Genomic DNA, 22,782 nt, shown 5'->3' on the forward strand with positions numbered 1-22,782 from the left:
GTCCCCTAGCCCAATGTTATCTCATAATCTCACCTTCTTCAGCACAAATATCAACCCTGATAATTATCCAGGACAAGAATGCTTCACCCAGAACCCAGAGTAGCCCACCACTGATCCCAACCTTCTGTCCACTTCTTTCCAGGCAGAGGGCAAGGAGTCATCCCAGGAATGTCCTATTCTGAAGCTGGGAGGGTACTCTCTCTGTCAACTCAAAGATTTTGTCATAAAAAGAGAGACAGAGTTGAAGATTTCATTTAAGAGAGAAAAAATGCATTTCAAGCTCATTTTCTGAGACATAAAACCCTTTCTGAGAAACTTCCCAGAAGCTCTCCATGTCATTGAGTTCATCGAATCCAGATGACTTGATTGTTTTCTGTTCACTCATCACCATTCTCAGCAATACTCACGGGGACAATAAAACAAACAGACAGACAGACACTGCTAGGAAGCAAATCAAACATGGCGCACCACACAAGGCAGCGTTCTTCTCCACTGCACATTGCAGACGATGCAGAGCAACTGCCACCCAGTTGTCCCCCAGTCAGCTGACAACCTGAGAATGACACCCCAGCATGCTGAGGTCTCTCCATGAACCCATCGTGAGAACTTGATGTGTGCTCGTGAACACCTGAGTCCTGCTAGAGGTGAGGTTCCTACATCTGGATGACCTAAGATGAGGAAGGAGCACCTGTTTTCTGAAACGTCCCTGCACTGACCACACACCATCTCATCATGGGGGTGGGCTGCAGGTTAACCATTTGCTATTTACTTCTCCTCCATAGGAAGGAGTACCATAACCAGAAGCTTCTTTCATTAATTGAAGTGGGTAAAAAATCAGTGTTCTCTCAGTGGGAAATGCCTTCAGATCTCTGCAACAGAGAGCAACTTCCTTTAGCTCTCCTTAGTAGGATGATCACTGAGACTCATTAGTCCTCAAAACCGGGTTAAGTGACCCCCAGGTACTCTCCTAATAGCTTCTTGATTTGCATCCTCATAGGTGAAAACTAGGTAAATGAAGAGGAAGTCTACCTTCCAGTCCTCAAAAAAAAAAAAAAAATAAGACAAAATAACAGCGAGTTCAGTCTCCTTCAGGCGGCTTGACAAGGGAAGATGGAGTTGTCAAAATGCAAAAAGGCAACATGAGTTTATAAGTTGGTCTACGTTTTGCGGTTGTCATCAATCAGGTGGTGGACACCTTCTGCACGTGTATCTGCTCATCACTGAGGGTGAAGCCTGATAAAAGCTGGTGGGAGGGGAGGCCAGTTGCTCAAGTGGGAGCTCATTGTTTCCCATAGTTATTTGCTGTGTTTTCTTCCGGGGCCAAAGACTGATGCACCTGTGACAGAAAGAAAAGCCAGAGACTATTCAGTGAGCAGAATAAGCAGGCTTCCCTCCCGCTGTTCTGAACGCATTGCTTATTCTTGCAAGCAGAAACATGCTGCTCTAGCTTGCTTTCTAAACAAATGCCACCCAGTTGTTCCTGAATCGGACTGCACGTTGGAAACACCTGGAGAGCTTGCTATAAATACACATTCTCAGACTCCACTCCCCCACTCCCCCACAGTCCTCAACCAGTAGGTCTGTCTGGGCCCTGGGAATCTGAATATTGAGCAAACACACCTGGCATCTTGGGGTGCTGGAATCCAGGTATCCCATGTTTTATCTCGTCTTAGACCCCACAACAGCATTTTTATTTTCTTTTATTTTATTTATTTTCCCCAGAACATCGTTTTAGAGGAGGAAAAAGGGACCTGGAGATCATCCCACTCAGCGTCTTTGTTTTACAGAGAAACAGCATTGAATCTGAGCAAAAAGACCTGGTTTGACCCAGCAGGGCCGTGACACTGTGTAACATGCGGTGTCTCTGCTGAGAATCTATTGGCTCTCACCCGATGTAGAAGTTGGGAATGGGTTTCTGGAAAGGGTTAGAACCAAATGTCCTTGCAGGGATAAAAAAGGTTATTAGAAGTCATCTATAGAGAAAGAAGCTTTTGTTAAGGGAAGATGGCTTTGAAAAAGCAAATGTTAGTGAAAGATGCTCCATCAGAGTAAGGCCCCGGGGCGAATCCGGCCCAGAGCACAAGGGCCACCCTTGTCCGGCCATCTGCAGTCTGCCTCTGAATGCCCATTGAAGGAGCAGGAGCTCTGATGCCTAATGGCTTTTGGACTCCAAATACAAGAGAAACAAAGCAGTTCTTAAATAAAAGAACTGCAGTCTGAAAGAAATTCTTAAGGAGAAAGAGCCGTATTGATGTGTATTCCTCCTAAGTGGAGCTTAATTAGGCCACACACACACTAAGGCGCTAGGGAGACACTGCAAGCCCAGTTCCCTCTTTATTGCTAGACCCAGGAGGAAGTCTGTGTGACTTGAGGCTGCCTCGGGAGCTCTACATGGATGGTGTCCTTGGAGCTACCCGTAATGACATGTAAACCCATATCCAAGCAACTTGGGTGCACCGTGCCCTCCCTGCAACCCAGTTCTTGAACCCTAGGATCTGAAAGCAAAACAGACCTTTCTGAGCATCTCACCTGTGGGCCTGGAGGTAAGCAACGTGCAGATTGTGGGCTCAGTGTGGACCGACAGAGACTTGCCTATAATTAGTTCTGTACTTCTGGGCCTTTTCATCTCCATTCCACTGAAAATTCACCATGAAACAGGGGCCCTTTGAAGAATTCTTAACCAAGTGGAATAGGATAGAGCAGAGCCTCCCTGGGGCCTTGCCCCAGTCTGAAGGATTTGTAGAAAACTGTCATCCCCTGAGTTCACGATTTCAATTTTTTTTTAAATTTTATTTATTTGACCGAGATCACAAGTACACAGAGAGGCAGGCAGAGAGAGAGAGAGGAGGAAGCAGGCTCCCCGCTGAGCAGAGAGAATCTGATGTGGGGCTCGATCCCAGGACCCTGGGATCGTGACCTGAGCCAAAGGCAGAGGCTTTAACCCACTGAGCCACCCAGGTGCCCCCTAATTTAAATTTTTTAAAAATGCCTACAGTTCACTTACCTATGGATTTCTAACCATGTGGTCCCCTATATACAGTTGACAAAATGGAGGCCTAGTTATTTGCCCTCTTGGTGTCAGTGACACAGCTGAATAAGACCTAGGTGTCCCAACACACATGCCTTCCACATCAATGTACAGATCTTCCAAATTAATTTCATAATTGTTAGTTTTTTCCTGAGTAACAGTGACATCTAGTCATGATCCCCAAGTCTGCATGGAATCGTCTAGAAGTTTTTGGTATACCTCTACAGGAAACACACCCTCATGGACCCCCACTGAGCCATACCCCATGCAATCCCTTCTTCTTGAGTGTAATTGGTACCTATAAGCTGTTTCTAATCAACAGAACAGCTCAGAGGGGATGGGCTGTCTCTTCCTGGAGTGGGTTATGTATGAAATAGTCACTCCCATGACTATTATGCTATATAAAACTCCCTCATAGGCAACTAGAGTAAAAGATCCTCCTGCCGGCCTGAAGAAGCAAGCTCCATGCTGTGGGTGGGCCACACGGCAAAGATGTGCTGGTGGCCTCTTGATGCTGAGAACAGTGCAGCCTACAGCCAGCTAGAAAACAGGACCTCAGTCCCACAGCCACCATGGACTGAACTCTGCCGACCATCACCCATGCTTGGAGAAGACCCAGGCTCCTCAGAGGAACATGGTTTGGCCGACATCTGCCTTTGAGCCCTTAAGCAGAGGATGCTGTTAAGCATCCCCCAGACTCCTGACTTACAGAAACTGTGAGATAATAAGTGTAATAAATGTACAGTCAATTCTTTCTTTTCACAGTAGTTACGTTCTACGATGTTGGTGTGAAAAGTGAATTCATGCCATTGCTCCCAGGGGAAATACAGAGTTAGAGTCCTGCCAGCCTCTTGTGATGGCATTTTCTTTTCTTTTCTTTTTAATTTAAATTTAAATTTAATTTTTTTCTAGATGTGACTTCTCTCTTTTTAAAATTTAAATTCAATTAATTAACATATAACGTATTATTATTTTCAAAAGCAGATTCATCAGTTGCGTATAACACCCAGTGCTTTTCACATCACGTGCCCTCCTGAATGCCCAACCCCCAGTTGCCCCATCCCCCCATCCCCTCAGCAACCCTCATATTGTTCCCTATGATTAAGAGTCTCTTATCTGGGATGCCTGAGTGGCTCAGTTGGTTAAGTGGCTGCCTTTGGCTCAGGTCATGATCCCAGCGTCCTGGGATCGAGTCCCACATCAGGCTCCTTGCTCATCAGGGAGCCTGGTTCTTCCTCTGCCTCTGCCTGCCTCTCCGTCTGCCTGTGCTCACTCTCTCTGACAAAAAAAAAAAAAAAAAAAGAGTCTCTTATCCTTTGTGATGACAGCATTTTCATCAATTGATCCATACATAACCTTGTTTTACGTGTGTTCCTGTTTAAAGATACCGTATTTAATGTACTGTGGATTCTAGCATTGAACTCACAGCCAGCAGTGCTACAACGCATGTCTGAATGAAGCTCGTCTAGCACACAGATGACCTCCAGGAGGCACATCACAGCCTTGAGCTTGGCAGCACCAGAAAACACATTATTAGCACAATGCGTGGGGGCCACTTTAAACAGCAAAATTACTGATAAAAATCACAAAAGTGCAAAAACACAGCATGAAACAGACTACAAGAGGACTCTTGTTTGCAGTGTGAGTGCTGAAACCAGAAGACAGAGCGTTGCCTTGTTCCACTGCCCCTGGAAATGTACACACTGGGTGACGTACTTTGCCGCTCTACCCGTATTTGCAAATGACTGTGAAAGCCTTGTGAGTACTGATTTTTTGAGGTTGCAGATTAATTGTAGCCGATACAGAATCTGCTGATAAGGAGGATAGACTATAGGTTTGAAGCTGTTAAGTGTGTGGTAATTCATTATGCGACGAAATCCAATTAATGCAGCCTCTTCCTTCAGTTACACCCGTGGACGTGTTCGTCCGCATCCCTGATGGCCTTTCCCATTCACCTTGCCCCAGATGGGACTTCTGTTCTGTACCTACGAGGGCATGAAATACATTCCATTCTTCTGCTATACACTGCTAGTTATTTGCATGGGTGAGGGAACATTCCCAGAACTTCCCAGCTTTATAAATGTATGAGGAGCCGGAAGCCTCTTCTGTATTTAATGTAAGGTCTCTGTAATAGACACAACTCATTTTCTCAGCTTGGTTTAAGCATTAGGTCAAATCTTTGCTCTTAAATTCAAATGGTTCAAGCCTCCTCCTATCCTGTAAGGACATCTTCTTCCCCTTCCTCCTCCTCTCCCCCTCCTTCTTCCTTCCCCCCTTCCCCCTTTTCCTCCTCCCCCTCCCCCTCCCCCTCCCTCTCCTCCTTCTCTTCTTCTCCTCCTCCTCCTCCTCCTTCTCCTTCTTCTTCTCCCTCTCCTTTTCTCCTTCATTTCTTTTCTAGGATTCCTACCTCCTTTCCCTGATGGTCAAAGAATCCAAGGGCTCCACTCATCATGATGCATCCATGCACCTGTCAAGTTCACCAGGGTACAGAGATCATCAGGAAAGCTCTTCTGTTCTAGCCAGCCCTGGCCTTTGATGCAATGTCAGTGGTCTCTGCCCTGCTGTATTGCTCCTAAACCCTGGCTGATGGGCCCCATCCCCTCTGCTCCTTACCGTATATTGGTAGCAAATTGGATTTACACCTCAATAAGACTGACACAGGGCCTCTCCTCTTCCTTATCTGGTCCCTCAGTGCAGATATACCTGCCACTGGACACAGCCTAGAATACCTGACAGGCCACACGTGTCTGCCTTGTTCTGCAGAACTGCAGCTCAGGGACCGCAGATGCCACGACCCCACAGCTCAGCCTCAGCTGTCTCCCTGGTATCTCGGCTGGTTGGGTTGGCTCACAGACATAAATGCTTCTCCTAAGGCTCCTACAGACCAACAGGGAGGCTGTGTCTAATGTGCTTTCTGTTTTAGTCTCAATTCAGCTTTGTCTCAGAGACCCCCATCTCACTCTCCATATATGTACCATCCCTTCACCCTCCTCATCTGCTCCTTCCTCACTCTAGCTCCTCAAACCCAGCCTGTCCTCTAAGAAAAAAAAATATATGATATGTAATATTAAATTATATTTTATAAATACTAAATATTTATAAATATTAAATTAAAATTATATATATATATATATGGCACGGGACTTAGACAAATGAAGCTATAAGAAGTTAAATTTGGAGAATGAAAGACAATACATAAAATATATTTTTTCTCATATATAGTTGCATATATTCCAAATATTATGAAAAGGGAACTTGGAATGATCTTTTTTCATAACACAGTGTACACGTTGTACACTTACACTCTACTACTACCATACACATCAGTGGTCCTAACACATTATACATAGTACACTAACACCCTTACATTGGACTGCACCAAGTGCAGGACTTAGCCACATGAAGGGAACAAAGTCACCTTTATAAAAGAGGAGGAAAAATTGGATTGTCCACACACAATCAGTGGTGCCTCCCCATTCCAAAGGCTACGTTCCCTTCGTAGTTTCCCCATGTTGCTAGGTTAATAATCATCATCTGCTTCAATGCGGCAAAATAGGAGGAGAATTAATGACCCATTTCTCAGGACGCATTCACCACATCTCAGTGTACACTCAGAATAGCCTCAAAAAGTAAATTATGCAGACCTGCTGTGTGCTTTCAGAATGGAGGGAAGATCCAATAAAGCCATAATTTTCCCTTCTTTTAAGCCTCTGCACAAAATATATAGTTTTCCACTTCAGCTGATTTCCCCAGGGTTTTATATTGCCGGTGATTGATTTTCTTCATTTATTGTTATCAATTGATGCTATGTTCTCAGATCACTGAACATTAGTGGTGTCCCAATCCTGTTTACTGAAAGCTGTAACAAGTTAAATTTGGAGAATGAAGGACAATAATAAAAAGCACTCTAAAGCAAGTAAGCTCTTTTACTTAAAAAAAAATTACAGATAATTGTAAAAATTTATAACATAATTCTGCTAGGACTTTGAGATTCCTTCTTCCAGAAATTTTAAATGAAATGAATTCTAAAATAATAAAAGGAACCAGAGAATAAAAGCGGAAGAAAATCCTTGATATAAAAATTACATAACTGTGGGATCCTCCAAGAAAAAAAAAAAGGGAAATAGGACAAATCCATGCTCCAGTGATTACTTCCAACTCGGTCATTAACTCATTTGCATGGCTTTATGATACATCACCTGCTTGTAATATTCCACCTGGCTTCCTGCTCCCAAATTCTCCTGCTTTCCAAGGATGAAATGATTTGATATTATTCTCATTTGACTTCTTTATCCTAGACTTCTCCTTAATGGCTACCTTCCAAACTATATTGAAAACTCACACAAGGCCATTCTAAAACAGATTGGAACCACTCATGGAAATCTGAAAGGATAAAGTAGCATTCCTTGAAATATTTCATTGGTATTCTTATTTATACTTCATCTTTTTCCAGAAAGGGTTTGAGATATCTCACTATTACACATATAATGAAACACAATTTTTTTTAAAGTAAGGGAAGAAAACAATGAGAATAATGGAAAATAAGGAAAAAAGCAAGACAAAGTCTGTGTACTTGTATTAGTAAACCAGTATTGTGTAAGTGCTATATGATGAACAATGACAAAATCTCAGTGGCATACAAGTATTAACGTCATTCTTGCTCTGTGAATCAACCACAGAGCTCTTCAGATTTTGGTGTCTGTTATCTTCTTTCTGAGACCCAGGGCCAGTTGGTGCAAATTCTCCTTATTATGATGCCAGAAACTCAGGAAGGTAAATGGAGATGAACAATGTCTCTTAAGGCCTAGGTTCATAACTGTCTATTATCATTTCTACTTTCCATCTTGCATAAGTTCTTGTCATGGACAAACGCAGACAAACCTCAAGGAAAGGGATTCTGGGAAATGTAGTTCATGGCATCAGACATATATGGTGGTGATGGAGATGGTAATGATGGAAATGGTAGTGGTGGTGATGGTGATGATGGTAGTAACGCTGGTGATGGTGGTAGTGATGGTAGTGATAGTGATGATGGTACTAATGGTGGTGGTGGTGGTGGTGGTGGTGGTGATGATAGTGGTGATGGTGATGGTGGTGATGGTGGTGGTGGCAATGGTGTTGATAGTAGTGATGGTGATGGTGGCAGTGATGGTGGTGGTAGTGATAGTAATGATGGTGATGGTGAAGATGGTGGTGATGGTGGTGACGGTGATGATAGTGGTGATGGTGACGGTGGTGGTGATGATGATAGTAATGATGGTAATGGTTATGGTGGTGGTGGTGGTGGTGGTGGTGGTGATGGTGATATTGGTGGTGGTGGTCATGGTGTTAGTGATGGTGGCAATGGTGTTGATGATGGCGGTGGGGATGATGGTATATTTAAACTCCTTCTCTAATAATAGGGCTAAATGGACTCACAATTAGCATCACTTTAGAGTATTTTTAATATTTGGAAAAGCCACGTCCCCTCCTAATATTTCCTTTTCAAAATATTTAAAATTCATGGTCATCACTTCATTCTTCCAAATGAACTTTGATATTATTTTGACAAGTCTCTCAAAAAGTATTATAGAGATTTTGTTTGCAATAACTCAAATCATGTAAACTGGGAAATTCTGTCATACAAAATAGTTAGTCTTATCATCCAGGACACATTTGGTAACCAATTGTTATTGCACATTTCTTGGTAAATGTAATAATAATATTTGTGTTAATAATTATGATGTTTTCTAAGTGGGTATAGAAGATACAAAGACTTGACATTTATTTATTACTTTCATTTTCACCCACTGAATCTACTGACAATGCTCATGTTGTTTTGATTGATAATGATGAGGTGTTTATATATATTCATATTGGCTGGCAATAATAATACTTTCATCTTCATATCAAGTACATATTCTTTATTTCTGTCCTGTGTTTGGAGCCTTCAAAATAAGACAGCAATATAATGGTGGTAATGGGAGTTCTCATTTCTCATTTTGTTTGCCATTGTTTCTCCATTTATTCTTTGATTACACTTGGCAGACGTGTTTATTATCTCTGCAAATAAATCACTTCTCATTTTACTTACCAATTCTACCTCTTTTCCAGCTGATTAATTTCTGCTTTTATCTATTCCATGTTCTTTCTAATTAATTGCCTGCCTTGAATGATTATTTATATATTTCTTTTCTTTTCCACTAGATAATGAAAGAATTTAGGGGTAAGAATCAGCCTCTCTAGATCTGTCTAACAGCCTTAATAGTGTCCTCATTTTTATGATTGTCTAAACCATCTGAAATAATATTTGGTGCCTTACTCATTATTTGGGACTTGTTTTATTTTAGTTATAATATCCAAGTAATTGGGTTATTCTTTCTAAATGTTTACTATAAATTTTGAATTTTAGAAGATTGTAACAGCAAATAATTTTTCTTTGAGAGTAATTATAAAGTCAATTTTATATCACTTTTATAATTGTTCCATGGGCATCTGAAAATAAGTAGTCCCGTTAGGGTGAGCATGACCTTTGTCAAGTCTTACTATTATCACTGCAGTTGGTTGAGTGAGTAATGCTCCCAAATCCTAATCCCTGAAAACTGAGAACATTACTTTATACAACAAAAGAAATTTTGCAGATGCGATTAAGAATCTCGAGATGGGGTGAGGGTCCCAGATTATCCAGATATGCTTTCATTGCAGTCACAAGTATCCTTATAAGAAGGTGGAGAGAGAGAGATCCAATATGGAAGAAGACAATGAGAGGACTCAAGGAAGCTGCCTTGCAGGCTTTGAAGAAGAAAGGGGTCACCGGCCAAGGAGTGCAGCCCCAGAGCAGGAGGAAGCAAGGAAACAGGGTTTCCTGCAGCCTCCAGAGAGAGTGGGCTCTGCCGACACCTTGGTTTCAGCCCAGTAAAACCAGTTACTGATTTTAAAAACCAGAACTGTCAAAGCATGAAGGTGTGTTCTTTTAAACAGTCAGGTGGGTGGAAATTTGTTACTGCAGCCACAGGCAACAAATATAACTGCAAAGCCTTATCTCCTTTCCTGGGCTTTTGATCTGTCACAGGGTGTTGGGATTGATAATTTTCCCTAACAATTATATTTTTGATCTTGACTTCTAAAGTATAAATTTAGAAATGCCAATACTAAGTTTATCAGTGCATGAAGGCTAAAGACCATTTTCAGTATTGTGACCTCTCAGCAAAACATGACTCTTATTACAACTATAAGGCTTCTTGATCAATGTCTATATTTTCTTGATATTAACATTATCACCCTCCCTCTCTGCATGTATGAGCCTCTTCTCCATCTTTGCCCAGCCCCTTATTTTAAATGATAAAAGATCTCTCCTTCATGTCTGTCTCTTGTATTATGTAGTTCAATTTTTGCCTCCTGTCATTCAACTTAGCTTTGATATAATGGAATTAGAATTCTGACATTTATTATCATTACCCAAATGGTTGGTGCACGTCTCTCACCCGGCTTTGGTCTGCTTTCTTTCTGGTTTATGCTTTACTGCAGCTTCCTTTTTACATTTTGTGTTATGTGCACAGCTTAAAAAAAAAAAAAAAAAACTACACCAGTGGATCCTTTTAATTTTTCAAGTATCTACTTAAACATAATCTTCTAATCATTTAAGTCAAGATCAAAGCCATGACTATGGCTCCTTCTTACATAAAACAAAATTTATTGTACCGTATCCTTTCCTGTGCCCTCAATTATTTCCTAGTCTTTGTTAAATTAATTTTACATTATAGTCCTAGATTGATACATTATCATTGCTGTTTTTAGTAATTTACATTTAGAACATATGGATTTTTCTCTTTGGGGGCCACCTTGACATAACTCATTTTTTTCGTTCAACAAATAACTATTGAGGACCTACAGTGAGCAGGGCACTGAGCCAAGAACTGGGATAGGACGGTGGCTGAGACCTGCAGGCCTCTGCCCGGGGCTCATGGATCATTGAACATGGTGCTGTGTAGCTGTCATGTTCAATGATAATTTTGGGGCCACCCTGAACTTGGTTTTGTTCTTCAGGACCATGCGCCCTCTCTAGGCCCATGCTCTTGGGTTTGTTCTTCCCTGGGAAGCACCCTTCCTTCTTCCACCTATTCTTTAGCTTTAATCCTCCTTATCCCTCTGGTTTCAGACTAGACATTCTCCAAGAAGCCAGCCCTTGACTACCCAAACCTGGACCAGGTCTCGCACTTAGGGTTTTCACAGAAGCCTATACTTGTCTCACCACAATGTCATGCCACCTGTCCTGACAGGCCACCTGTCCAGATAGTAAGTGCTTGCCTGTTTATTTCACTGTCTCTCTGGGCTGTGGTTTTCCCAGGGATGTGGACCTCCTTTCATCTAGCATTTTACTTATTAGCACAGTGCTTTGCACCCTATAGCTATTCATTAAATGCTTATGAACTAAAAGAGTGAAGAAAGCACTTAAAAAAAAATTGATACTGATTGTTTTTCTGTTGGCTGGAATATAGCTCTAACAGGTTATTTCAGGAAGAGAACCAGAGTGGTGGTTTTAGATTCCACTGTACCACTGAAAATGACCTTGTACTATAAGAACTTGACTGGGTACAAAAGTCTTTGCTCTTGGTTTTTTGGCTTCTTACAAGTGTACAAATTTTGGAGCATTGTCTTTGGACTTTGAGTGTTACAGAGAAAATGTCTGATGCCAGACTAATTTTTGTCTCTTTTTAAATAATCTTCCCCCATTTCCTCCTTCACCTAAATATGGAGAGATGGGTGCCTGGGTGGCTCAGTTAGTTGAGCATCTGACTCTCGGTTTGGCTCAGGTCATGACGTCAGGGTCGTGAAATTGAGTCCTACGTTGGGCTCAGCATGAAGTCTGCTTGGGATTCTCTCTCTCTCTCTCCTTCTGCCTCTGTCCCTTCCCTCTCTACAATAAATGAATACATCTTTAAAAAGATAAAAATAAATAAATAAATATAGAGAGAAATTTTATTTTTCCTTAAAAAAAAAAAACAACTTAATATGTGTATTGTCGGTCTGCTTTCATTCATTTTGTCTGGTAAATGGTGCATTCTTTCCCCCTGTGGATTAAACCCTTGTTTCATCCAGAGTCATTTGCATCAATTACAACCTCTCCCAGAATTTGCCTCTGTCCCCAGGGCTTCAGGCACAGCCAACGAGACCATGAGCTATATTGTCTTTACTCTTCTGCTTCCAGCCACATTCAAGACTAGAAGTTGAAGAAACAGAAATAATAAAAGTGGACAGGAATGGGAACATCATGGATGGCCTCACAAAATAGTTTTCAGGTAGTGGGGGATGTCTGCTCTGTTTTCTGACTAATGTTGGATTCAAGCAAAGAGCAGGAATGAGAGTCAAGTCTTCCCCCTCTTCTCCAGGACCTACCCTCCTGTTCTCATGCAGACAATGGACTGGGGGTAGCCCCCCACCATGTTGCTCCTGAATCGAACCCAATCCCTGTGAAATATGCACATAGTCACCCCAGACTCCAAGGTGAGCCCTCATTTTCAAAGCAGGGAAATGTTTTTATTTTTAAAATTAAAAAACTGAATGAGAACTCATCAGGCATAGGCAGCACTACATGAACTGTAAAATCTGCACCATTTTTATCATGGGGCATGAGGAAGCTGGAGACAGCTCTCAGATTCTGAGGCTGTGGAAGCATCAGGGGGAGATCTGACCCCCACCCCCCGAGTCAGCCCGGCACAGCCATGGAGAACCTCACACCTGTCTTTCTCTCCCTTCCCCCCCCCCCACCCCCACCCCACCCCGCAGCTACCTCCATCGTGGTCTCCATGTCTGTTTGCATGGGTACTGCTCCTGGTCATTGCTTCTTTATCTCACAGCTTCTGCAGTCCAGAGTTAGGATGGGTTTTGATGGGGTATGGTAGTATGTGGTCTCTAGGGCCTGTACCCACACTCAGAGGACCCTGGAGCCAGTGTGCTGTGTCATCAAACACCCTGTAAGCAGAATGCGGGAGGGGAGCCATGTGGGAAAAGGCTGAACCAACAAGGGGGTCACAGCACCCACCAGGGAGTCTTCAGGTGCTGATGCTGCCTCCCGATGCCCAGAGGATTCTGTGAGCCAGGCCTGGGCCCAGAACAAGCGAGAGCCCAGGTGGGTGGGAGGAAATGTAAAGCACCATAAGCTGTGTGCACAGGGAAGGGGGCAGACCTGCCTCTGGCCACAGCAAGATGCCCAGCCATGCTGTCAAGGTCGGATGCTCTCATGCGTCCACAAGCCACAAAGCTCAGGGCTCTGGTGCACTTGCGTCAGAGAGAAAGCAAAGACCCTGCTCCATGAGGACTCTTTGGGTTAGTAGGAAACGTGAACGTTAGTTCTCTGCATCTTGGCTTCTGGACAGCAGGACAGCCAGTCATTCGTGAGTGGTGACGCCTCCCTCATCCCGTCTGCAGCCCAGATCCCAGCACACAGCGTGATGATCCTACCAAGTGGTTTGTCCATTCATGTGCAGAGCAAGCCAGGGTGGGTTACGCATGAACTGCCTTGGTTCCTGCTTCTGGAAAGGAAAGAGAAGTAAGCCTGCATTTTGTCCTGGGGTCACTAGAGGAGTAAGTATGATAACAAACAGAAGGCATACGATGTGGAAAGTGCTCTTGAAAGCGGGGTGGCTCCCATCCCTTCTCTTTGCAACCCAGACTGAGCCCCCGCGAGCCCCCAGACCCCAGCAGAGGCCGCCCGATTCTCAGCCCATCCAACAGCTCTACTACAGCTCAACTTCACCCTTCTCAACCTTTTGGACAGGAAATCCGAGAGGAGAGAACGTTTGAATTGGCTCATGCAAAGAACAATATTTGCTCGAGGTTAGCTCCTACGTTATGAATTTTTAACCTCCCATAAATCAAACTGTAAAAACGGACAAAGGCTGAATTTCCTCTGCCGGGACCAAAATAGAAACAGCCTCTGTCTCTTAAACAATTCTGATTATGTTTCTGAAACCAAATCGTGGTGAGATGAATATCCGGCATACTTATATTTAGGGTCCTAAAGTATAATGTAAAAGAAATGGAAATGGTCTAACTCCTCATTGTTGATAAGGTGCCTCTGTCTCCATCTGCAAAGGCGACTGGAAGACCACACTGCGGGCAAAGGCCATCATGTGCCTGCAGTAGGGTTTTGCTTCTCTTGGCTCATTGCTTTTCCTCCATAGCTCTTGTCACCGGGTCCCCACCACTAAGTGATTAATAGAAACCCCCTAGGGGAATCAGCCTATAGCAAGGTTCTCAATGCCTTCCTTTGCTTAGAAGCCTTATACTGAGGAAAGATGGAATCTTGTAACTGCAGAGGACGATGTTTTCATTAAATAATGCTTTCCTTGATTCAACAAACACATCTAGAGCAACACCTATGAGCCACAAACTTAGAAGACTATCAAAGCAACAAAGAGAAGCACAACTAAGGCATTTATCTTCTCTCAGTGTGGTGGAAAAGGAAGATATGAAAGCACCTGATTTACAGTAAGGCAGAAAGAAGCCCGAGCCAGGGAGGGTGTCACAAGCAAACATTCAAGACTTCTAGAGGCAGGAAGGACGTCAGCACACAAGGCAGAGTTGGAGTTGACCTTTCAAGAGTGATAAAGGTTTTAATAGGAAAAATGGAGCTGCAGAGGCCAAGGAAATTGTGGGTTGGCTGATGAGAAACAAGAGGGTGTGGGGTGGGAGTGTGTGATATGGAGCACTTACAGAAGCAGCTTGGGCTCCCGATGCAAGTTGGAGGCTTACAGGAAGCTGGAGGCTTTTAAAGGCATTGAACGAGTGGGTTGGTAAGATGTCAGTGGTGTGAAGATTCATTCATTCATTCATTTATTAGCTTTACAAATATTTAATGTAATCTTTGATGAGGGATAGAGCAGTGGGTAACAAAACTGACCCCTGGCCCCTGGGACCTTACAGTCTTATATGATGACAAATAACCCATAAGTGCATGGACAGTTACAAGCAGATGAGACACTAGGTGAGTCAGTATAGAGTAGTATCCAAGGATAGCAGGGAGCCTTAACTTATCCTGGGATGGAGAGGAAGGAAGACATCAGGAAGACCTGACTTTCATGCTGGGTCCTTAGGGATTTGGGGAGTTGGGGATGAGGTCTGTGTTGGTATAGGGCTGTGGCACTAGTTGGGAACATTCCACGTACAGAAAGACTAGGCGTGAAGAAAAGGTTGGATTTTTTAAGAAATCAAAAGAAAAGTGAATGACGTTCTTTGACTCTGGAGGGATGGCATCTGGTTTGTTTTATAAGGCATTCGGGATGATGTGTGGAGAGCAGATCTGAGGAGGACAAGTTTGAAAGCCAGTGTCATGGCCCAAAAGAGGTGTGTGGGCAGTGCTGGCAGACCAGCAGAAAAAGGACAATTTGGGACTTAACTCCAAAGGTGGAACGGACAGCCCTCATTTATGGGAGGGGGGTTGGGAGCTGAAGGAAAAAATGTCAAGATTGACTCCATGTCCTACACTGAGCCACCCAGAGGAAGGTGGTAACTCTTTCCCAGAAGATGGAAAAGGCTAGAATAATTTCAATGTTTAGGGGACAGGAGAAAGAGGTCAAAGAATTAGCCTGGGATTTGGGAAAGCCAAAAGCTTATGAGACATCAGGGGACAGTACAAGTAGATAATCCAAAATATGGGTCAGGAGCTGAAGAAAGAAAGGGATCATCTGGAAGGAGGGCAGAGAGGAGGTGGCAGCTGATTCGGGGCAGTTTTCCATCTTTACTTCCTGTGTGGGCTCTGCCCCAACTGGCTGTTCTAGGAAGCCCACGGGCAGTCACCTGCTCCACCTATCACAAAGCTGTCCAAACATGTTACCTTTAGTCTGTGATCCTGGTTCCCCAGGACCCTCCCCTCCCATAGTGGGTCCTAGAATTCTACAAGAAGTAACTAGCAAATTCTTGATCTCATGTCCCCTTGCAGTCAGTCCCTCTCCCCCAAACCTGGGGCACCAGGCAACCATGGACTTTCTTTCCATCACTGCAGCTAAGGTGTTGCCCCTTCTATTCCTCAGTTCTTCTGAGGTGACCTTGGTAATCTCAGATGCTTCCCGACTTGGCATTATGACAAGTTCCAGACTCACTCTGCATTGACCTTGAACCAGAATCCATACCCACGCTTTCCAAGGGGCCCTGGCTCCTTTCAGTAGGGAATGGTATTTAGAGACCCCAATCAGGGTTCCACGAGTACTAGTTAATGCTAGTTTAGTCATTGCCAGGTCTTTTCATAAAGCTAGGAAAATTTTAAAGTATAAAGCCACGTTTTGATTCACACTACCAACTTCCAATCCAGATTCAGGATGCAAATGTTTTACTCAAGCATGATAACCCACCTGTATCTTTCCTTTTTTCCCATCCTTGGCATTCTGGTTTTCAGTGCCACGTACCATTCCTCATTTCCCTTATGCACACCGCAGCCCCAGAATAAGAATGGTCATACCGTCACCAGAAATAAAATTCTGGGAACTGTTTAATACCGTTAGCAGTTCTTTCTGTCCTGACAGCATATCATAGTAGGGACATATAAACAAATTACTATCAAAATCACTTGGAATATTTTCTCTTTGTGTGCCTATGAAAGCCCATACATACATTACAGAATTTCTTTCATTTTCCTTTCTACTTCTATGAATGGTTTTTTAAAAAAGATTTTATGTATTCATTTGAGAGAGAGAGTGTGTGAGAAAGAGATCATGAGCGGGGGGCGGGGGGGCGGGGGGAAGGGCAGAGGGAGAAGCAAGCTCCTCTCTGAGCAGGGAGCTGGATGTGGGGCTCTATGCCGGGCCCCCAAGATGATGGCCTGAGCCAAAAGCAAGTGCTTGACTGACTAAACCCCCCAGGCACACTAGGAATGGTTTTACCTGCGATTATTATTATTATTGTTTTTTACAATTATGTAGAATGTTTCCATGGTTCAAAAGTCCAATGACAAGATAGGGCCTAGTCAGAGAATTTTAGCTTCTCTACCTGTCACTTCTTTCCTCCACCCTGTCCCTTTCCTTCCCTTCCCTTAGAGGCGCCCTCTCTCCTTTAGTTTGGAGATTTACACTTCTGTTGCTTCTGCACGCACGTGTGAGCACCCTTACGGTGCCTTTTCATGGATATACGGGTGCATACGTTGCACGCAATTCTCCTCCTCTTTCAAATCTGCTGGCGACATTAGCCACTCGTGGCCAGGAGACACCTTCTCTCCTACAGCCCGTACTGCTCCATGACCTGGATACACCATTGATTGAGCTTGTCACCTGGCCATGGACTTTGCACTTCCTAGCTTTTTTCCATTACGAAAAGGGGTGCCATAAATCATCTTGCTCATCTGTGTTTTTCTATGTCTGTTAGCAGCACAGATTTGTTGACGACATTCCAGGCCTTGCTGACAGAGCAGCAGGGAAAAACCCAAGTCCTTGCCCTCTGGGAACTGACATTCCACTGGGAAAGAAGACCCACAAATCACTAGAGAAGCTACCAAGCCATGGTAAAGGCCATGAGGGAAAGTAGGCCGGGCGAGAGGGGGTAGCAGGTGGTGAGGGCTGGGCGGCTCCTAGTGTCTCCGTCACCAGAGATAAGGCCTCACAGACAACATGGAAGGTCAGCAGAAACCTGGGAGGGTGGGGGGCGGTGGGCAAAGGTGTGCGTGGGGAAGGGCACTCTGGAAGAGGAAAATCGAAAGCAAAAGCAAGGCAAAGAGCACCTGGGAGAGAAAGAGCACAAGGCCGGGGCGGGTGGGACATGGTGAGGGTGAACATGGAGGAGATAAGGTCAGGAACATGGTATGGACAGACCACAAGGCCTGTGGGAGGGTGATATGTAATCCAGAATGCAAGACCACTGACACACAGACACAAGGACCATGACACCCATAGCCACGTGCTTTCCCCACAACGTAGCCCCCTGGCCAGTCCCTCAGTGCCTTTTGTGCCACTGGCCCTGCCTGGTCAGCAGGCCCCATGGGAACCCTAGATGACACGCTGCAGCAGCTGGCCATGACCTTGGGCCTCTGGTGGCGTCCCTCAGCTGCCCCCAGAGCGGTCTGCCTCACTCTGCATGCAGCCTTGCCTTCCACCCCCAAAGAGTCTCCCTTTGGCTTGCCGACCTGGTTCACACCTGGGATTCCTTCGAGTCATTAAAAGTAATTACCCAGTGACTCCACCTGCTATAACCCTGGGTCAGAAACGGCCGTCTGATGCCCTCCCAGGCCCCAGGCCTCGCCCCCCCCACCCCGAATCTCCACAAGATTCTGCTACTGCTCACTGTCACGGAACACCAGTGGGAGTGACTTGCTGCCACTCAGTTAAGAATTCTTTACGGAGGAGCACCTGGATGGCTCTGTTGGTGAAGCGTCTGCCTTCGGTTCAGGTCGTGATCCCAGGGTCCTGGGATAGAGTCTCACAGCAGGCTCCCAGCTCAGTGGAGAACCTGCTTCTCCCTCTGCCTCTGCGGCTCCCCGTGCTTGTGCTCTCTCTCCCCCCTTTCTCTCTTTTTGTCCAATAAATAAGTAAAGTCATTTAAAAAAAAAAAAAAGAGTGATCGTGCTGGGGAGGAGCCAAGGTGCGGGAGAAGTTGACATAAACAGAGGTAGATATCAGTGGGTTCTCTGATCTTTGGACCCTCTTGGCCTCCGTTCCTCCTTTAAAGGGATGAGGATAAGCCTGGCACCCGTAACTAGGATGAACATGTGGGCTCAGTGTCAGCGGTTAATATGCGTCAAGTACACAGAGGGTCACAGTGTGTGCACAGGAGGCGGACGGTAGCGAGTTGCTTGTACCGTTGTCACCATCTTCAGCACACTTAGGAAAGCTAGCAAACTACGTCTAAGTCTCGAGTCTCGTGAAAGCTGGGGAGCTCTGTCAGGGTCCGATGGTGTCATTGTCCCCTCCTAGGGCCACGAGGAAAAAGCCCCAGCAACTCAGAGAGCCGGTCAGGAGGTTTGGGAAGCATGAAGGAAGAGAAAGAAGGAAGCAGGGGGGTGGCAGTAACAGATTCCTCTGTGGAAGAGAGCCCCAGGGGGCAAGTGAGTGGCATTGACAGGCTCAAGAAGTTTTGTAACAGGAGGGAGAGATGGGGTGTAGTCGGAGGGTGAGCTGGGGCAAGGGTAAGATCTGTGGGCATCTCCCTCAAGGCCCCTTGGGGAACTAAACCGTGGCAGAGCTTCCAAACAGAGAGAATACAGTGTAAGTGCAGAGGTGGGGGAGAGGGGAAGGCCCCAAAGGGGATGGTGACTCTGCTAGGGGTCAGCACAGTCCTGTGGGGCGTCACTGCCATCTGAGTCCAGAGCCCCAAAACTGGGCTCTCAGGAGGGAGCTTGGTAGAAGGACCTCATAGGAGCTGAGCAGACCAGGGAGACTGAGCAGGAGTGGGGTTGAGCAGGGGTGAGAGGATTGAGAGGGGGGCGCTGAGTAGGGTGGGAGGGTCTGAGCAGGTTGAGGCAGAGGGAGCTGAGCAGGGTTTGGGGGTGCTGAGCAGGGGTCTGGGGGGCTGAAATGTTGGTGGCATCACCCCTTCTCCTCATTCCCTCTAATCTCCCTCCAGGGCCACTATGTGGCCAAACTTGACCCACAGTCAGAGGGGTGGGGGGCCAGGCAGAGATCCCTGGGACCGGGAGCAGGTGGGGTCTTCAGGTCAGGAACCATGGGGGCCCCAACTTTAGGGAGCTGTGGATGTGCTGGTGACAGGCTGGGGCAGGTGAGGAGCAGGGACCTGGGTGGACATGGAAGTGGGGAGGGGAATGCAGGAGGTCAAAATGAGGTGTGGCCACAGAGGTGGGGAAGGAGAAGGGAAATTACGGTCACGTGCAGGTGAAGAGACTTCAAGTCACATTCTCCAGTAGGTAGAGCCAAGCTCAAGGGCCAAAGTGAGGGGCACAGAGCAGGTGCCCTGGGCGGCCAGAAATGCCTCTGCGAGACTCAGTGGGGACCCGCAGGGATATGGCGGCAAGTACAGCCAGAGAAGGGGACACTCCAGCACTTGGAGTCCAACCACATGAGCCTACCAAGAACTCACTTCTTGGCTCAAGAAACTGAAGCCAGAGAATGAGGCTTACACACAGCCCAAAGGGACAGGATCAGGACTGGGGTCAGACGATGCCAAGGACCATGTTCCTTCTGTCTGCAATTTGGCCCTTATGGCAGGAAGTGAAGGTATGAGAAAGGGGGACTCTGCTAAGTCCCGGGTAGATGGATCCCCCACCAGAGACCTCCCACCACCTGCACCCAAGCCCAGCTTCCACCTGGCCCCACTTCCTAGCCACCTGTTGCTGCTCCTGCCCCCAGCCAGCAAGCACACCCAGATGCACATTCACAGTGCTCTCACACACTCACTCACACCCACCCCCACACCCGCAAACACTCAGATTTCTTTGTGTGCACACTCACATGTGTCCACTCTCCCTCACACCCACATGTGCCCTCACAGTGCTCTCACACACCCATACCTGCACACACCCACACCCTCTCAAACACATTCTCACATGTGTACACTCACACGCACCCACACTCCCCACAACCACACATCCGCATGCACACCCACTCACACTCACACTCACACACATTTGCAGGGCACACTCACAATAGGACCCAGTTGCACACTCACACGGGCACACCCATACCCTCAAACACTCACACACGTGTGCTCACATGCACACACACATTCAGACAGCCTCAAACACACTCTTTTGCACCCACAAATACTCACACACCCTTGCCCGTGCATACTCTCACAAACACACACAGATCTCACACATTTGCACTCACATGAGCTCCCACCACTTGTATACTTGCACACCCCCATGCACACACACACCTGCTCTGTCTCACACTCCCTTTCACACACACACACACACACACACACACACACACACATACCCCAGTACTCCATCCATCTCAGTCACAGTGGCCAGGCCCCCACTGTGAGAAATGCCCACCCCTCGGGGCTCTCCTGGAGGAAGCCATCCCCCACCCCCGCCATTAGCCCCCTTCCCTGTGGAAGTCCCCAGAAGACCCACACTTCTCTTTGAAGTCCTCCTCACATTGCAGTTTGGCCTTTGTTCATGGGATTACGGGGGAGTCTGTGACCTGAGCTCTGAGCTAGGATGTGCCGCAGGCAAACAGGCCCAGCGCCCAGCGTGCCTCTTGATAAACACTTGATGAATGGGTGAGTGGATGAAGCCGGACAAGGCTGGGAGAGAGAGAATGGCCAGCGGCAGAAGTGGTGACACAGAAATGGGAGTGTGTGTGTGTGTGTGTGTGTGTGTGAAGAGGGGAAATGTTTATTATCAGAAGATCTGGCCTAGACGCTCCGCGGAGAGTGAAGCTGCCCTTTGTTCGGGATCCTGGGAGTGGGTGGGTGGTGGGTCTCCCCTGAGGGCTGCATGTGGGTGGCACCCTGCTTCAGAGGAGGGAGTTACCCCCCCCCCCCCGCCAAGGGAGGGAGGGAGAGCAAGGGGGAAGGGGTAATAGGGCAGGGACAGAGGGACATGCAGGGCAGGCTCCCTGGGGGTTCAGGGCACCTGCCTCCTACTCTCTGCCCACCAGCCCTGCAAGCCATCCCGGGAAAGCCCCCTCCTCTCACTGCTGAATGACCAGCAGACCTCCTCTTGGCGGAGGGAGGCAGAGGGCTGGAGAGCAGAGGAAAGACTCAGTTTTACCTTGGGACTGATGATACAGAGTCTCATTTGTATTTCTGCAAAAAGACCCAGAAAGCAGGGCAGACCTCCTAAGGACACAAATACCAAACAATAAGTTCCTAAAATCTCACGGAAACCAGCAGTAGCGTCTTGTTGGCAAATTTGGTGAGCCTGTCCCCCAAACAAATTCAATCCACAAGAATTTGACATCAGAATTTTTATTTATTTATTTACTTAACTTCCTTATTAATACACCAGTTTTTTTCCTTCCCCCCTGCACTGAGATTCTCCAGTGCCAGCTTGTTTTGATTTTACAAAGGACCGTCAGTCATCTACCTGAAAAGTTGCCTCTTCTCCTTGGGTGGTCCCCCAGCCTCCCCAAGCGGGCAAAACCCTGCAGGAGTTTGCAGAAGCTGCAGATGCTTGGGTTTCCAGGAGAAGCAGGATCAGTTCGTGGGGGCTGGGCCAGCTGTGCTTTTAAAGCACTCACTCGCAGGTGCTTTGAAAGTGCATCTGGAGCCAAGAACCACCACTGCGCCCTGTTGACACCAATGCCATTTCAGCCGGAACCTCAAGGGTTGGTTAGGGGCCCAAACCCTTCTGCTGAGAACAAGCTTCTAGAAAACACACAGACTACCCCGTCCATGCTGTCACAAGGAAAAACTGAAATGTCTTGAGTTCATCAGTATTTTAGTCCAAGAACTTCAGAGATTTTAAAACCAAATGTCACAACCTTTAAAGTGTACGGGAGTGGACCCAGGAGTTCGGTTTGATAACAGCAGAAAACTGAAGCTAGAAACCCTGATGAGGAGTGTGCCCATGCTTACATCAGTCATTCCTAGGTGTTCCTTTAGGACTTTGAATAACTCAGATAGTTTTTCCTGTTCAAATCCAATGAGTGCTGAAAGTAGGAGATCTTTGAAATATGGACTAATGCTTGGAACATTGTGGCCTCTTTCCCCCTGTGAAGTATGTTGTCTTTACTACTTTGATATAAGCTGTAGGCACAGGCTTCATAAATATCATCACATAACTTTTCTTCACAATCAAGGATTGAGCTTCCTTTTGAGAGAATATGTCACTGGGAATCTAGTTTCTGTAGAGGGGGGAAAAAAAAGGTTTTCTGTGTCGTCTCATA

General features: G+C 46.0%; 1 long non-coding RNA gene across 1 annotated transcript in view; it reads right to left on the minus strand.

The window, feature by feature from the left end:
- Positions 1–1,158: 1,158 nt before the first annotated feature.
- The window catches only part of LOC116867963, a 96,352-nt gene continuing 74,728 nt past the window's right edge, over positions 1,159–22,782 (minus strand). Inside the window, exons 2-3 of the long non-coding RNA XR_004382700.1 lie at positions 13,353–13,539; positions 1,159–1,336 (exon numbers count right to left, since the gene is read on the minus strand). This is a non-coding gene — a long non-coding RNA (uncharacterized LOC116867963). The remainder of the gene's footprint in view (positions 1,337–13,352; positions 13,540–22,782) is intronic.

Source organism: Lontra canadensis, unplaced genomic scaffold, assembly GCF_010015895.1.
Source record: "Lontra canadensis isolate GAN:19392208 unplaced genomic scaffold, GSC_riverotter_1.0 scaffold13, whole genome shotgun sequence".
Lineage (NCBI taxonomy): Eukaryota > Metazoa > Chordata > Mammalia > Carnivora > Mustelidae > Lontra > Lontra canadensis.